This window comes from Chamaea fasciata, unplaced genomic scaffold (assembly GCF_029207755.1).
Source record: "Chamaea fasciata isolate MVZ Bird 193981 ecotype frontalis unplaced genomic scaffold, bChaFas1.0.hap1 SCAF_7, whole genome shotgun sequence".
Taxonomy (NCBI): Eukaryota; Metazoa; Chordata; class Aves; order Passeriformes; family Sylviidae; genus Chamaea; species Chamaea fasciata.
Window position 1 is genome coordinate 17,565,745 of NW_027094092.1, and position 18,704 is coordinate 17,584,448.

General features: G+C 43.3%; 1 protein-coding gene across 2 annotated transcripts in view; it reads right to left on the bottom strand.

Moving 5' to 3' along the window:
- TSPAN4 (tetraspanin 4) overlaps window positions 1-18,704 on the bottom strand; it is a 414,205-nt gene that overhangs the window by 278,124 nt on the left and 117,377 nt on the right. The window lies entirely within an intron of this gene.

The window sequence follows — 18,704 nt, forward strand, 5'->3', positions numbered from 1 at the left end:
AGTAATACTTCTCTAACAATCATTGGTGCAACAGGGAATGGCAAAACTCAGCCATTTTTCAAGTCCATTCATTTTAAATTAGGAAAACAGTGGATGACTCACCAGTTTTTGCATCTACCCAATTTGCCAAAGCCTCTCCTTGAGAGAGAATTTTTGGAAAAACTAAATGCTGGAATCAAATTTTAAAATGGCAATATACTGGTTATTATTCCAGAACCTAATTATGTGGAAGCCTCTATTTTTGCATTACAGCCTCTGAATTTGGACATGATACATCTGCCAGTACCACTTGAGGATGCAGTGATCCTGACAGTCTGGGCTGGAGAGGTGCCTGGGTGATCCAAAAGAGCAGAGCCTGTAAGAATTAAATTGAAACCTAGAGCAGGACCGGTAAGGCAAAAGCAATACCCCTTGAAAATAGAAAGTCATAAGGGGTTATAACCCCTTGTGGAAAAATGTTTAAAATATGGCCTATTGAAGGAATATGAATCCAAATTTAATACCCCTATTTTGCCAGTTTAGAATGCAAACTGAAGGAAAGACTGACCAGCTGCTATAGGACCTTAGAGACATAAAGAAGATAGTAGAAAATACACACCCAGTAGCAGCAAATCCTTATACCTTACTAGCAACCTTGAGTGAAAAATTAAAATGGTTTACAGCATTAGATTTGAAAGATGCCTTTTTCTGCAGCCCTTTGAGTACTGAGAGTCGAGAGCTATTTGCTTTTGAATGGGAAAATCCAAACAGAGAGAGAAGAAGCCAGCTGACTTGGATGATTCTACCACTGCAGTTTAAAAATTGCCCCACCATATGTGGAAATCAATGGGCAAAAGAACTAGAGGAATGGAAAAACCAGAACCCTACCGGAGTCTTGTTACAGTATGCAGATGACATTCTGATAGCCACCGAAACTAAACAGCAATGCTCGGATCAGTGGCCTTGCTGAATATTCAGGGACTAACTGCATACAGAGGCTCCAAAGACAAAGAAGAAATATTCCAGACCACAGTAACTCACCTGGGATTCAAAATTCTCCAAGGACAAGGGAGGCTGAGACAGGAATCAGAAGAAGCAATTTACCAGGACCCAGAGCCACAAATGGTAAGAGACTTATGTACATTCCTTGGGATGGTGGGATGGTGTCTCCTGTGGATTAGCAATTGTGGGCGGCTAGTAAAGCCACTATATGGGCTCTTGAAGACTGCTCAGAAGGACTTTATAGTCTGCACTGATGATTCATGGGCTGCCTTTTTACAACTCAAGAAAGCCCTTCTACAGGCCCTGCTTTGGGGCTCCCAGACCCCGTGTGCCTGTTTGAACCATTTACCTACAACAGATGCTACACAGCACTCTGAGTGCTGCCACAGTTCCTTGGGGAGCAGAGGAGGGCTGTGCCCTACTTTTCAAAGCAACTAAATGTCAGCCAAGGCTGGTCTAGTTGTCCGAGGGCAGTAGCAGCTACTGTTCTTTGACCCAGGAAGCTCGAAAACTGACTTGGGGATTGTCATTTGAGATTGTCATTTTTGTACTACACATGGTGCAGTCGGTACTCAAGCAAAAAGGGGCCACTGGCTCTCTCCCAGGTTGCTGAAGTACAAGGTAGTCTTGCTGGAGCGAGACAATGTGACAATCAAAACAACTTCTATCATTAACCCTGCTGTATTCTTATCTGCCCAGTAAGTAGAAGGAACCCCAGAGCATGACTATGTTTTGCTTTGTTTGCTTACAAACTACAGAAGTGTATTCCAGCAGACCTGACTTACGAGACAGACCCTTGGCAAGTCCTGATTGAGTTTACTGATGGGAGCAGCTTTGTCCAAAATGGAAAATGACTACCTGGATACGCAGTGACTACACGCCATGAGGTAATTGAATCAGGGGCACTCCCTCCAACGTGAAATTGCACTCACTTGAGCTTTGGAATTGAGTACAGGAAAATAAGTTAACATTTGGAGTGATTCAAAATACAAAAATTGTGGAGTGGTGCATGCATACAGGGCCATCTGGAAAGAAAGAGGCCTTTCAACATCTCAAGGCACGTCAATCAAAAATGGAAAACAAATCTCGGATTTACTCGACAGTATCCAGAAACCAGCAGAGGTTGCTATTATGCACTGCAGTGCACACCAAGCAGGTATGACCAAACTGGAACTGGGGAATCATTTAGCCGATATGGCTGCCAAAGAGGCTGCAGAAAAAGGCATGTTAGAATACCCCTGCCAGAGATACCTCTCCCAGCTGAAAAATCAGAGTATAGTGCTAGGGACTGTCAATTAAATGAAACCTTAGAAGGAAAATTTGATCCACGAGGCAGGGCAGTTACACCAACCAGGCAAATAATAGTCCCAGAAGTGATCTTGCGTGAAATAGTGGATTGTGAACATAAAGCCACTCATTAGAGAAGTGAAAAACTTTTGAAACATTCACAAAAATCTATAACTGGGTTTAAAACAGTTCAGATTGTACAGTCAAGAATCCAACAATGTATAGTTTATAAAAGAAACAACCCTAACACAGCTAATAAAGTGCTAGGAGGCATGAAATCCAGAAATGTTCCAGGTGAATACTGGCAGATAATTCCACTGAATTACCCAGAAAAGGGGGGTGTTAACACCTCCGAGCTCTGGTGGATAGCTTTTCTGGGTGGCCAGAAGCCTTTCCTTGTTGCACCAACCAGGCTAGGGAAGTAACTAAAATACTGTTCAATCAAATAATAACTAGATATATTCAGGGTACCTTTGGGAATGCCATCAGTCAGTAGCTCCCACTTTAGGGCACAAGTGGTATAATAGGTTAGGAATAGCTTGGGATCTTCATATTCCTTATAGGCCCCAAGCTAGTGACAAAGTAGTCGAAATGAATTATACAAATTGCAACTGGGTAAAATACGTCAGGACAGGAGTCCAAGCCTTACCTGTTGCTATACTACAAATTAGAATTCAGCTGTGGAACACCAGCAAAGTAAGTCCATATGAGTTACTGTACAGTCAGCCCTACCATGTCCCACACATTCCAGGAGAAACACACCTAAAACGAGAGGTCAACTTGAAGAATTACCTCATTTCTCTTCATAAAACTTCATGGGATTTACACCAAGCAGTGGTGATCTCCAGACTGACGGGACTGGACACATCAGCGCATGAGTTCCAACCAGGAGATTGGGTCTACTTAAAAGACTGGGGAACCTCTCTGCTCCAGTTGCAGTTCCTACTGGCAACTTTAACTGCATTGCAACTGGGCAGAGTAAAATCACAGATTCGTTATTCCAGAACTAAAAGGGCTAAATCCCCTCAGGTAATCAAAAAACCCAAGATGCTTAAGCCTTGTTTTGTTGTCAAAGTGGTGGAGCATCTACAGATATCCAGGAAATTTGGAAACAAACTCAGATTTTACAACGCACAGCTCCAGACGACACCTCCTGGGGATCTGAAAAAATCTGGACCAAACTTATTTCATGGTGACCTGGCTGGACTTGGTTAAAACATCTGTTTGTAACTGTCATCACAACAATTGCTATGTGTGTTTTAGCTTACTTGTTGTAACTTGTTATGATATAAAGTGAAAACAGATATTAAGAGACTAGTTCCCATGAGGAACTTAGTCTCAAGAAAAGGGGGGACTTGATAAGGGCAGTAGAACAGAACAACATTCTACTCTTATCAAATAAAGAGAAGTAGATGAGACTGACGAGACAGAAATCAAGAGGATGCCAAAGAACCATATAAGGATTTCCAATGAGGGGTGAGACTATGTAAAACAAAGTAATCGATATACATCAAGTAAGCAGGGATAGCTAATGAATATGTAATCAGTGTACATGACAAAATCTCTGCTTAGCCAACACTCAGGGCACTCAATTAATTACAGGAAGGACAGTCTGAGTGACAATACTCTGCAATAAAGAATGCCTGTTTTCTAACACTCAAATCTGTGTTAGAAAGTTTCTATCTGAATTTTGGTATCTAAACTCCAACTGGCCTTGCATAAGGAGCAAGGTGCCTCACAAGGCCAGTTCTGCAGGGTATTCAGCACATCACCATGATGCCATGCAAAATGCACTTAAACTGCGGCAGTAAAGCACATTGAGCCTCTCGTTTGAATAGAAAAGGGGGGAAACTGCCAAGTTCCTAAGTAGGTCTCTAATAATAGGAAAATGTAAAATTTAACCTCAGGAAAGATGCAGGTAACAATGCTAGCCTTTAATACTACAAACAGTGCTAAAATACTGTGTATCTTCAAAGTAGAAGTCACTTGAACATTTAACAGCACTTGAAGAGCAGCAAGCCCTACTTTGCTAGAAAAGAACAACATCTTTAATTGAGCTTTTAAAAAGTGACCAGGACTTTACAAGGGTAGATTCCTAGCATTACTTGAAATGAAGACTTCATCACTAGGCTGAAACATTCAAAACCAAGGTAGAGAACAAAGCACAGCAAAGATAAAGGGATCTGCCCAAGGTCACCTGAAAATTTTTCGGGGGGGCAAGAAGATAAACTAATTTTTGACAAATCTCTGTGACCTGGCCAGAAAGACAACCTTTCTTCTAACATTTTATCTTGGGGTGATGAAGATCATATGCAGGTACAAACATGCTTATTCATGTAAAGGCTGTGTTTATCCCTGAAAAAAATGCAAGCAGATATCTCCTGAGTTACCCAAGCAAACTATGTTCTAAAGCAAAAACTGGGCAAATCAGAAATGAGTCAGTTTAGTGCTAAGGCTATGCTCTGTCACTAAAACAGAATGCTATTTTGGGTGGAATGAATGTCCCCATCATATTTATAATGAACCCAATCAATTTTTGTATTGCAAAATAACCCTGTCCAGAATCTAGATGAACCACATGACATGTCTTCCAAGGACTCTATTGTTAAAGATGCTTTTTTCACTGGAATTTTAATAATTAATCTTATTTTGGGGTAGTTTTATTTCTGTGTGGCTTACCCTTTGATGATCTAATTTACATTTATAATGATCTACTCCCTTGTGGATTAATTGCTTGTGTTATTTTCTCTATTAATCAGACGTCAACATTTGCATTACAGATGACTGTTTGCATTATTTTCACACTACTAAATCTTGCAGCATGGTACTAATGATAAATCCTTCCTCTGTTCTAGACCTGAGATAGTGTTTTGGTCCTTTTAAACAAAGGCATTATTAGGATCTTACCACTCTTCTGAAGTAGCCTGGTCATTCTGTATGCAGCCACATACATTTATTAAGTCTAAGAATTCTTTTTCTTCCTGCAAACCAAAAAGGCACTAATATTTTGTTCACCCATTGCTGTCAAATAAGCCCTGAGCAAAGGGCAGAGAGTTATGAATCTGAGGCCATCAGAGACTTTTTCCCTAGATCCCTGTGTACCTTTAGAAGAGTTTCACACCTTTCAGCTACTCACTGCAATTCCTTCCTGGGCGTTCCCCACAGTGTTGCCTGAAGAGCTGCTTTTTGTCAAAACCGCATACTTACACTTGGGAAAAATAAATTATCAGTGCTAGTATAAAACAACACAAATCATTGACCTGAGCTGGGCAAACTGATTGTGCCTGGAGGAGATGAGGAAATACTCACACACACTGCTCTGTCTGCAGGCCAGTGAGGCAGCAACCTTTGCCAGGTGGCTGTGCAGAGTCACCTACTTTCCAGCTCAGCTGGACCCGAGGGAACACATCTGGACCCTGCAGGGAGCACCTCTGCTCCCAGATGGTGGCACTGCATTCAGCTCTGGTGCCTTGCTCATGATTCTCTCCCCAGATGTGATTCAGACACACAGGCCAACAGAGAGAGGAGGAAGAGCCCAGCTACCCCACTGCCCAAACTTTGCTGCCGCATCCTCTCTTATCTGTAAGGAATTGGGAGCAATAGCAGCTACAGCAATGCTCTCCCTGGGCTGACACAGAGGTTTGGGCATGGTACGGTTATTCTTTGCACAGGAACACATAGCAGTTCACAAGTCCAAAACACTCTCACATACAAGGACCTTCAAGGCTATCCTTCAAGTAAAGTTTTGCTAAGCTCTGCCAGTTTCCACTTTTTCAGCAGCAGAGAACAACCTGGACACGCAAAACAGTTAAAATAGGTAAAATGCCAGCATTGGGAGCATAAACAAATGGTGCATCACAAGCATGGTGGTAGCCATACTTCATACAGCACAAGATAAAATTCCCAGCAGATCTGTCACACACATCTGAAACTCCTCATCTGCAGGTTCCCTCTTCTCCTTTAACTAGTGTTACAACTGCTGCCTTGAAATCTGTCACAGAAGAAGCAGTCCTGAGCTTGCTAAAGACATTTCCAAGCCATATCTTTCATTCTGGGATGGTTAACATTTCCTCCATGTGACTCCAGTCAGGAAGAGATAAAGACCTCCTCTGCCCATTGCTGCATAGGAACCTTTTTCCTATCCCACAAAAAAAAAAAAAAAATTCCCTTCTACCTTATGACACTCCACATTGCACAGTCTGCACAAGCAGGACTGTCAGTTGTGGAGTTCAAGAATAAGTGACTCTTGAGGAGGTGGCTGGTACCTGCACAGCAATACTGACAGGCTGTCTTACAAGGAAAGACAAATTGAAGGAGATCTATTACATCTTAAAGTGATTAAGTCCTTTAACACATCCTTCAGCTCCTTCCCTAGGGCCAAAACACAATCTATTCCATTCCCAAATAGCATTATTTTTTTTCTGCAGATATAAGGAGGGCTGCTTATAATGTAAAGCACTTTTTAGGGAAGTAAATGTCTCAAGGTGGTCTTCAGTAAGAATAGCTTCAAATCAACCTGCTCAGCATAAGGCATCTGCTGCAATACATGAAGTATGAAAGTACCAGCTGACAGAGGCTCAACCAGGCAATAACTGGGAATGTTACTTCAAAAAACCCATTTATGGAATGCCCTCATTTTCCACCCCATGAATAGAGTCCTTCCCTTGACTTCCTGGTGTGGTTAGTAAAGCTGAGCAGATCTACTCATTTTGGACACAAATAATACCTTTGTATCTGCTGGCAGATGCTGTGCAGAAAGCTGCTCATTTCACAGCATAAAGCTTTTCGTAGATACTTCATTCCTTCTAGCATATTGTTGGAATTATGTCATTCCTGTATTGTATCAGCTCTTCCCCATCTCTTCATACCCTTTAAATTACACCTTTGGTCTTGCATCATATTCCTGGGGTCATTAAGTACCTGAACTGTAAATATTCCTATTCTCTGGCATAAGAGAACAGAGAAGAAATTGTGCAAGGCAGGTCAGAGTAGCCTCCTCTAACAAGAAATGAAAGTCTGGACTTCATGTGCAGCTCCAAAACTTGTGCTACTGAGCTGCCATAATGACATATTACCTCCCATTAATCTGCAATTAAACACTGACAGAGACTGTCAATCTAAAACCCTATCCATTCAGCAGAACTAAATGTACCATTTCTGTCCCCAACACCGTTCCTATGACTAAAACTCTTCAAAATAAAGTAAATGTGAGATTTAATGGAGCGAGGAAGAGTCCAAATTCTGAATTAAGAAGGAGCGAGATTACTGTGTTTATAGCCTCGCCACATCTGTGACTGTAAAGGCTGAGAAAACAGAATGGCTCTGCAGGAATATGTGCAAGCACAGAAATCATCTGCTAACACCTACAGCAAACTCGTTTGTTGCCACAAATCTCCCTGGTACAACCAACTCTTTGCTGTCTGTACATGTGCTCACTGCCTGAGACACAGTCCTTCTCAGTGCTATCCAGTCTGAAGCACTCCTTGGTATCCATTACAGCTGCCCCCAAAAGCACACCACATTCCTTCACGGTTCACCTTACTCAGCCTGGCAGAACGTGTCAAGGTCAGCACTCAACACACGCACAGCTGAGAGACAGGAGTGCTTGAACATCATTGCAGGCTTTAGATGAGACACAAGCTAGAGAACTGCACAGTCCAGGGGAGGGAACCCAGGCTCAAACTCCCTGTCTCCTCAGTTGAAACTGCAGAAAGACGTTCCCTTTGCACACTGTAGTGCCACCAGTTATTGTCCAGTGGTTGCTGCCTTCGCTCTGCTGGTGGGAACATTTGTGCAAGTGCTGCTGGGTCTGCTTTGGGTGGAATCCATCAGGACAGATCAACCCAAAAGCCGCAATTTGTTTACAATAAATTGATAGATTCAGCTTCCTGCAGACTGCCCTGCTGTCAGATCTCTGTGGGATCATCACCGGCTCTGAAAAGCACTGACGGGTAGTGACATCCTAGCTGACACAGCTGGAGCCAGAAGGGGACATCTGGTAAGAGCTGGAGGCCTGATTCCAGGAAAACATGCCTGCTCAGGGGGAAAAGGAGGTTCCCAAGTGCTGTTCTGAGTGGAAACTTCATCAACACAACTGCTGTCTTAAATGACACCATGAGGCTGTGAGCTCTCCTGGACTGTGGGGCTGCTCCAGGGCTGAACTCAGACACAGCATCCAAACTAGTTCTCTATGTACCCTGCAGCCAGTGCAGACACACTTCATCTGAGCATGACTTATCCGCCCTAAAATAGGCACACGAGATAGCTGGACTGAAGCACTTTCTGGCCTAGATGCTTTAATTTTAGACAGCTAGAGGGAGAGGAGATGAATGCCACTTTGATGAACTGAGCCCTGCCGATGGGATTCAGCACTCAGGGCTGCAGCAGAATATGCACATCCACTGAGCGACTTCAGGTTTCCTCCCCTAACACATTAAAACACTTAGTTAAATTTCAGTGCTACTTAACACTTGTTCAGTTCCTTACAATTTGCAGGCATTTAAGAATTTTAAAAATCCAAAGCAAGTAAAGAATCACAAACACACAAGTGATCTCAATGTTCTTCATGCTTTGCCAATCCCAGAGCATTGAAAAGCACAACAACCATTCCCGAAGAGCATGGGAACACCTAAATGCTGAGTCTGAAACTGCTCCTGCCCTTCCTGCTCTGACACAGCTGGGAACTCTGGGCTCCCACCCACACCAGGTGAGAACTCAGTAGAATCTGTTTCTTGTGACAGGATTGTCACTTTGCCCATGGCACCAAAGCTGCTACAGGCAAAATAAACCCCAGTAAATGAGATTGCTGACGACACCTGGTTATCCAAACAGCTATGCTCTTTCTCTCTTTTAACCAGCGACAAATCTTAGTTTTTGCTGGGTTTGGTTTTTCTTTTAACCTCAGTATTCACTAAACAAATATATGTGCTAGGCGTTCAGGGCTTGCAAAAGTACCTGCAATACTTGGCAAGCAAATTCTCACACTCCTGGGGTGCTTGCAACTAACTGGTCATTTCAAGTGCCATGGTCAGAGTTCAGCATCCACCAAACTCCTGACAACTAAGGAACAACCAGACATGCCATGCTGCCAGGCACAGCCATCTAAGCCATTGGGCATCCAAACTTAGAAGCCATTCATGAGTCTGAGTCAGGGAGCTGATGTCTGGGGAATTAATGCAGTATAGCAAATAAATCAGTATTTTTTCATGACGAGAACAGAGAAACAGCCAGAAAATAAAGACCCAGCCTACAGTGGTCCTAATGTACACCTTACACACAAAATCAAAAGTCACCCAATTCCTAGCACAATCCATACTGTAGGAGTTGGCAACAAGGACACAGTCAGCTAAATAAACATTTTCAGAATTAGCACATGGCATTAATTGAGTGCTTATTTGCAAAATCAATATTCACCAGGAGAAAAAATGCCCATGTGGACATGGCTACTTTCTCCTGCCTGCAAGGCCACAGCTGGAAGGCATGGTAGGAATTACAGAGAACACGATTCATATGATGATGTAACAGCATTGCCAGCTCTCACAAAAAACTCACTGATCACAGCATTTAGCACTTGCAGGACATTGCAAGAGTCCTTGATGTGAAGTGAGCAGCTCCTCCAGCTCTATTATTTTCAGGTCTGCAAATTTAAGCAGAGTTCTATATAGGACCCTGAAGCAAAATACTCGGATACTTAAGTATCCAACTTGGAGATTTTTTTTCTCCACAAGGGACGCACCAAGTTATTTTCCTCCATCTTCAGACTGACCTGTGCCCACCACAGTCAAGCTCTGTCACTTCTTGTTCTTCAACTTCTGTAATGTTCTCAGTTCTCCTCCAGCATTATTTTTTATTCTGCATAACAAAGAGCCACATACATGAGAAAAAGTGCAAAGGCTGAGAGGAAAAACTCTTAAGGAAGGTGGGTGGGTGGCGATTACTTTAGTTGTGAAAGTGGAACAATGGAGGAGTCAATGTCTCACCATACAGGAAAGTATACAAAGGTAAATGCATTTTTATGTGCCCTCACAACCCCACTGTGGACCTCCCCCTCCTGACAACAAAGCATAAAGGTCAAAAGAGAAATTAAACTCAAGATATATTCTTCTGAGAATTTTTTTTTTAAAAGAACCTCATGATTTAGTTTGATTTGATTTCTTGAGATCAGCAATGTTTTATGGACCCCAACTCCTGTCTCCATGTAACCGAGGGCAGTTTCTACTCCCCTTCATATCAAAGACAACATCTTACCAAAATACCTGGTTGAGAGATGCATCCCTTCTGACTGCAGCTAAGCCAGCAAGGCCCTATCTCCTATTTGCAAGTGCAAAATCCCACAAGTCTGCCCTTTGCATCCAGCAAAAGACCCCTGGAAGAAATGCAGTATCTGCACATACAGGGTCGGATATCAAAGTGAAAGTGAGCAGATTCAGACGTTGTTGGAAGTACTTTGTATTAATGATGAGGAGAAAAAGGCTGAAGAGATAAACTGCTTGCACTAAAAACCTTCTTAGGATTCTGGACACTCAAGCAGGTGGAGATGTGAAGCCAGCACTGAGCCTCAAGCTGCTGCATTGGTCATTTAAATGAGGCAGCTTAGCTGCAGCTGCAGCTCACAGCTGCAGTGCATAGCACCGTTCAAGTGCGAGACCTGCTTAGTTTGACATTAAACCTCCTGCTCGCTGTGGTGGGCTAGCCTCGGCTAAGAGCCAAATGCCCTCCCAGGCTCTCACTCACTCTCTCCTCTCAGCAGGATATGGAGAAATTAGTAAGAACAGGAATGAGAAAGCTTGCCAGTTGAGATAAAGACAGGAAGATTGTTTATCAATTACTGTTGCAGGCAAAGCAGATGTGACTTGATGAAAATTACTTATTGCAAAGTAAAATAGATGCAGGTAAAGAGAAACAAAACTGCAAATGTTAAAATACCACTTTTCCTCTCCCCTCTCCCAGGCTCAACTTCACTGCTTTTCTCAAGACTCTATCCCTCATCCCAAGCAGCACAGCAGTTGGGAGCTACAGTTATAGAATCAAACAATGATTTATTTGGCTCAGAAGGGGACTTTAAAGATCATCTAGTCTAACATCCTGTAATAAGAAGAGACATCTTCAACTAGACCAGATTGCTCAGAACCCCATCCAACCATACCCTGACTGAATGTTTCCAGGAACAGGGCATCCACCACCTCTCCGGCAACTTCTTCCAATGTTTTAGCACTCTCATCACAAAAAAACGTTTTCTTCTTATCTAGTCTGCATCTGTCCTCTTTTAGTTTAAAACCATTTGCCCCTGTCCTATTTGGGTAAGATAATCCTGTAATGATAATAATTAAAAATTAATAACTTTTTAATGAGAAGAAATAATAATTTCATAAGAAATAATTAAAAAATACTAATACTCCTGTAATCATAACAGGCCCTAAGTAGTCTACTCCCATCTTCTTTATTTAAGCCCTTTAGGTATTGAAAGGCTGCAGTAAGGTCTCCCCAGAGCCTTCTCTTCCCCAGGCTAAACAGCCCAAACTCTCTCAGCCTGTCCTCACAGAAAAGGTGCCCTCAGATCATTTTTGGGTCCCTTCTCTGGACCCACTTCAACAAGTCCATGTCTCTCCTGGACAGAGGAGTCCAGATCTGAATGCAGAACTCCAGGTGGGGTCTCATAAGAGAAGAGGGCCAAAATCACCTCCTTCATCTGGCCACACTTCTATTGATGCAGCCCAGGACAGGACTTTCTTCCTGGACTGCAAGTATTGCAGGCTCATATTCGGTTTTTCATCCACTGAGTCCTTCTCAGCAAGGTTGCCCTCAGCCCCTTCAGCCCACACAGTGTGTCCTGATACCAGGGGAACATCCATCAGCTCCTGTGTAAGTTATCAACAGGCTGCAAGTAGCTGCTCCTGGCTAGCATGGAGCATTCACCCCTTCCCTGACACCAGTGCCCTTTCTAGTCTCTCACTTTTTTCTCTCCCCTCCTCCTCTGCCTGTAGGAAGTTTTTAGTCCTTTCTTAAATCCATTGTAACAGAGACACCACCAACACACCTGATGGGCTGCCATTTGGTATCCAAGTGCTCCTTGAGACTTTCTGGAGAGTAAATTAAATAATCTGAACTAAAGCAACCTAAAATAGACAAGAAGTACTCTAAAATATTTCAAGACAGGAAGAATATTTTCCTTAAAAAATATATATATTTACACACACATACACACTTTGGGGTTTTATTAGTTTTCCCACCGTCCATAATTAGAATGTGGTAGATATACAGAGTTGATTGCCAATCAGATTTTAAAATAAACAAAACCAAAAAAAAAAAAAATTAGAACCATATTTTTCATTTCAGGAACACAACCTGCCAGATGACTACAGCTGTTCAATTGGCCCAGACCAGATAACTGAAACACATGGTCCCTGAGAGACACACCATTGTTAAACCCACACAAAACACTGTGGACAACACCGAGGACCGAGCAACAGCAGCAACCAAAAAAAAAGCACACAACAGCCAAAATGCTGAACGCAGTCCTCACTGTAAAAAAACTTCCAAGAAATAACTAATTCTCAGAATTATTTCTTCTAAACATTTTTGAAAAAGCTTTCATTTGAAAAAATGTTCCGAAGCACCCTCCAGTCCTTTTCCCAATGGGAAACCTGTTCACAGCACAAACTGCAGCGGCTGCAGAGAGACAGTGAAGATGTTTTAAGAAAATTCAAAGCAGAATCTTTTCAAGCTCACATCTTTGCTTGCTTAAATCCCCTATAACCCCCAACCATGCTCTAAGGTCCTGAATCCTATAGGTGAGACTGCAGAGGTGGTCCAAAGCTCGCCAAACATGAACTTACAACTGAGCCATCATTAATGGAAGGGCCGCCTGGGGAAAGAGCCCAACACCAGCAAATTTGTACTTTGTATGCTCTTCCACTGTCAGACCTCATGAGTGAAATAACAAATTATATATGTGGGATACTGTATTTAAATGCCTTTTCCTCTGTCTGCTCCTTATCTTCCTTTTCTCAGCACACAAGAGTAATTCATCAGAGCGCAATCCTGGGAGGTTTTGATTCCAACATTTCTGTTTACAGCAAAACCTCAGCAGTTTTGGCAAGTACTTGTACATGTGGACAAGCAGACCACGTCAAGAAGAGCCTAAGCCCTTAGTAAAGCCTGGCAGGGAGCACTCAGCACCTCCCAGCTGTAGAGAAGCCAAGCAATCAGGCTCAGGGCTCAGCACAGGACTTGGGTATCCATGCTTCAAAATTCCTGTCTGGCTTGGGGCCACTCACTCCATCTCCCCTGTGCCTTAACTCCCCCCTCTAAGCTGGAGACACTGATCACCTCTCCTCTAGCAGGCTGATGCAGCAGTGTAGCTGGGCACCACTCACACAAGAGTTACAAGGGCTGTGTCAGTGCTAAGGAGAGACAGATTCAGCACACCCTTGGAGGAGGGAAAGAAAGAACTTAAGAAGATTAAAGAGCACAAAGTCGGACTAGAAGCCAAAGCAAACCGCACTCCTAAATCATCTAAGCACTTCTGAAACCTGTTCCTTGATTCAAAGGTTTAAGCACCGTTTGTCTCCCACTTTAAAGAATAAAGACCAGCAAAGAGCAATGGACCTGATACAATTCAGTGCTGCCAAGACATTGCTGAATACGTACTTTTTTGCAAGGATGACAACAAGCAAATGGCATCAGTACAAAAGGATGAGGAGGTTACAACAGAGAAGTATTTTAAGACTCCTACCTATCCCTCTTTTCCTCAGCATAATGTTAATAACTTACTGTAAAATGCTAAAATACTGAGCCCTGAGATATTTGGTCAATAAACATGACCGATGATCAGAATTTCATCTTGTGAAATAAATAAAAACTATTACCCTGTTTACATTTGGCAGCTCAGGCCTATAACTCTGTGATGTTCAATTAACCAACAGCTTTGAATCGGCATTAGCACCTTAAATAATCCGTGCCATTGCACACAGAACACCGCTATTAATTTTCTTACCATGGTGCAAGCTTCCAAAACAACAATAAAACAAACCAAAAAAAATAAATAAAAAAACCCAACATGATCAAGTTGATTTTCTGGGCATCAATTTTTTGGTCCAAGACAGTAACACAAAAATGTGTCTACACAGTAGATCCTATCCATGACATCAGAACGAGAATCCAAAATACCTCACCTGTATTCACTAGAACAAAGGATTTAGGGTAACAAACTGTCTTTGAATTACTTAAACAGCATGAGCTATGGCAATGATTCTGGGGCAACACTGAATCCCTGCTCTCTGGGGTGTGCTCTAGGCCCTCTTGTAATCACAGGAGACACAAGTCATTACAGCTCTTTTCGTGGATGTTCGGAGTTAGGGTTTTTTCCTTCAACTAAAATTACCTGCAAAATAGTCTTTTCAGCTCAAACCAGAGGCTCTTACTAAGCAGTGAAGCTCAAGCTCCGAGGCAGCCATGTGAACAGGCATGAACATTCCCAGCTCCTCAGAGCTGCTTGCTAACCCTGAAACCCCAGGATTTCTGTTTAAATGTAGGCATGGCGAACATGTGCTTACACAGCCTTCAACAGAAGGAAGAGAGAGGACAGAACTAAGCTGGATTATATCATGATCAGACACACCAGGAATGAGGCTCCTCCCTGCAGCATCTCAAGCTGCAGAGGGAGGTAGGGACAGAACAAACATGGCACTAATATCTTCCTTCCACAGCTTTTGCGTGACCTTTGGTAGATCTCGGCAGACATCTCTCCCATCTGTGCTAGTTCCAGTGTGCTTTTTGTGTCTCCAAGACAGCCAGGTGGGACAAAAGCAGAAGTCAAAACATCTGTCAGCCTGTGCTGCTACAGACAAGAGTGGCTTTTTGCGTGAGAGACCACAGCACCACAAAAGCATTGGCAGGAGGCCTAGATCTGCCAGACTGTGGCTGGCTGTGTGAGAGGGACAGATCTGACAAGGGCAAACAGTTCCAGGACATGAGCTGCAAACACACTAATGGGCTTAGGGACAAAAACCAGCCACCCAGGAATTGCACTGAGCAATTGGGGGACAACTCTGAAAGGGAAAGATGAAGCTGCGGCAAGATGAAAGGGAGCAGGAGGGCTGGAGCTATGCAGAACAAGACTGGCAGCGTATCTGGGATTTAAAATTAGCCTTATGCTGATCTAACCAGCCTTGACTGCATTTCAGCTCTCACACAAACACCCTGCTGCACTTGGCCAAGGACAACCCCTGCTGAGGGCATGTAAAATGGACAGCAACACATCCCCCACCTTCTCCTCCTGCCTGTCACCCCGCAGCCATCAATCCCAGCACACAGCAGCTCCTGCTGGAGGAGATTCCCAGAAGCAAAAGTGACCAGGAACAAGGCTGGTGAGGAGGAGAGGGCTGGCCCAGTGCCTGCCTGATGCTCCTTTCTCTTACTCTTGAACAATAGGAAAAACCCTTGCATGCCCTTCTCCCTTCCTCTGCCAGGCAAGACCATGAACCAACCTTGTCTGAGTGGCACAAGCAGCCACCCAGGCCAGCGTGCATCCAAACCCACATCAGTTCTTGCACAGCTGGTAAACAATAAAAAGAATTAAAATATTGTTCTGCATATGCAACGAGTAAAACACTGAGACAGCAATTTTCAGGTAGTAATGCATCCTCTTCCTCTCTTCACTTTCCCAGCCCTGTTCTGTTGTACTTCCATGTGCCCATCACTGCAAACAGAAGATGTAGGCCAAGCTACTGAAAAGTCTGAGCTGTGGGATGTGGGTGTGTACACGAGCCAGCACGGCCCCTGTGTGCATAGAGTAATTGCAGGAAGCACATTTCCAGACCTGTCAGGAGTCATTGGTTTTGGAAGGAATAAAAGATAGCTGATTTATTTTCCCCTTCAAGCAAGAAAAAAAAATTAAAATTAAAAAAGAAAGAGAGAGAAAAAAAAGGAAAAATGTATTAATAACTAAAAGGTAAGGAAATATTTCTGATGGGCGCTCTCCTTCCTATCGTTATTAGTGTGATGGATGTGCTGGGAGACCCTAGCTGCTTGTACAACCTGGCGCTGTGCAACAGAGGGCTCAATGCAGTTCCCTCCTGGCAGTATGACAGGAATAAACAAGAGAGAAAAGAAACATTCAGGGGAATAGAGAGATCTGCCTGAGGTGGCACAACAGATATGCAGCAGAGTCGGGAATCCTGGCCACAGGAAATCCACACTTTCTATATATACCTCAGTGCTGCTCTGCTTTCCTATAGTACCTCCAGAGCTGCCTGATCTCCTCACAAAGGCTGCCTGAGCCCCTGATAACACTGCAGACACTAAGAGAGTAAATATCCAAGCTGTGGTGAAGGGCACAGGTGCCCTCTGTATCATTATGAGGTCCAGGTATGTTCCCCAATTCACCTGTAAAACCAAACGACTTGGCAGACTCAACTATTGTTTACAGGAGTCATGAACTCTTTCCCTCAGTGCCTGGCCCCCAGCTGAGATAACTCCACTCAACATCATCCTCTGGGCCTGGCCATCCAGCCAGTTTTTCGCCCAGTTAACATTCTATTAATCCATAATTGTCCTTAAGAGGCAGTGAGCACCTCTGATCCTGCTGGAAAGCACTGTGATTTTTCATTGTATGCTCTGCCATTTCAAGGCTCAAAAGCTCCTATCATGATTCTCAAGTCCAACACTCCTGTTCTGCACTCTGCATGTGGTCAGAGCACATGTCAGGGCTAAGGAATGAGCTGCCACCACACCAGCTACGCTTTGGCTTAGACAGAAATACCTCCTGACTTCCAGCTCCAAAGGCTCAGGTCAGCATCTGCTCCACCAACAAAGCAGGGGCACCCAGGATGATGAAAGTTTGATACAAGCTCATGAAATAAGCAGGAGATACAAACTAACTCCCCCACTGTGGCTCCTCATTTTTCTTCAGAGGGTGGGCTGAACACAGACACTTGCAAGCCTCTGGAAAATACACAGACATTCATAGACACAGAACTAGCACAAGCAATGCAGGTTTGTTCCTTTTGATTCAGAGTTCCTAGGTTCATTCCCCAGGGATGACCCTAATCAGGGTCATGTCCTTTTTTTTTAGGAAGAAACAGAATTTTAAAAATCCCATCTGACCATACTTTAAGAAGATAAACTACTTAACAGAGCTGTGCAAAGAAGTAGTCAACTGAAAGGTAATTTGTGTTCTGAAATAATTTCATGAGGGCAAAGGATTCTTTTTCAACGCCTTGAAATATTAGGTTGGAATTCTAGTTGACTCTTTAAAATATCACAATAGATCACAGTACTTTTCAGATCCAGGCTTAAAGCAAGCCTGCATCTGGAAAGCAAGCAAGGTAGGGTAGCCGCAGGATAAAATTACAAAATCAGACAGTAAGGATCTGGAGAAATGCCTGCTCCCCACATTCTGGGTTACTAAGGATCACCTACAATTCCATCCCTATGTACTGAGGATGCTTGGGGATTGACTCTCAATATTGGTGTATGGATAAACTGCCATTTGAAGCCCCTGATCTTTAATCCAAATGACCAGCAGGTCCTCCTGCTCCATTGTAATTCATCACTGATGCTGGCAGTTGTTTTCTGAGATGCATCTAGAAAGGCAGGATTAACTAAAATAGTAAACTGTACGTCTACTACACGTGCAGAGCCAAGAAAACAAATCATGTTGCAGGAAATCCCCTTGGCTTTTTATCAACACTAGTACTGAACACTGGGGAGCCACTCAGCAGCTTTCTGTTGCCTTGCTGAGATTTTCTACAGATTGCAAGGGACTGATTTATAAAAGCCTCCATGCCTAACTTAAATAAGGCATACACCAGAAGCAGCTTGGGAGCAGGCAAACATATCTACTGTCTCAGATAAAAGCTTTTACCTTTAGACACCTCAACAGTTTCAATACCTTTATCAGACTACATCCACAAAGGCAAATCGTAAGTACTACTTTCCTCATCTCATTTCCAACAATCTGAGGTATTGAGAGGCCATCTGAATTATTCAAGGCCGTGAGGGAAAATGTGAGGCAACATAAAAATATTGGACTGGTGTTCTTGTATCACCAGCACTACAAGTTTTCTCCTGAGGCTGTTTTGTCTTAGAATCATTAAGGTTGGAAAAGGCCTCTAAGATCAGTGAGTCCAACTGTTAACCTGCCACCACTGTGTTCACCTTTAAACCAAATGCCATATCCACATGTTTTTTAAACACTTCTACTGAGAACACATTTTTGAATATTGTCCACTAAGTAACTCCCACAAAAGGGCTCCCGGGCAGTAAAGCTCTACTGTAAGAAAGAGGATCTATTAAAATTGCAGCAGAAATACAGGACTTCCACCCGTGCTAAGTTTCAGGTGACAGAGTGATGCTGTGCACGCTGCAGTGGGAAGTCCTCAAAGGAGGTTTCTTCAGAGTTTCCATTGCTGCCCATGAGCCTAACCCTGACCCAC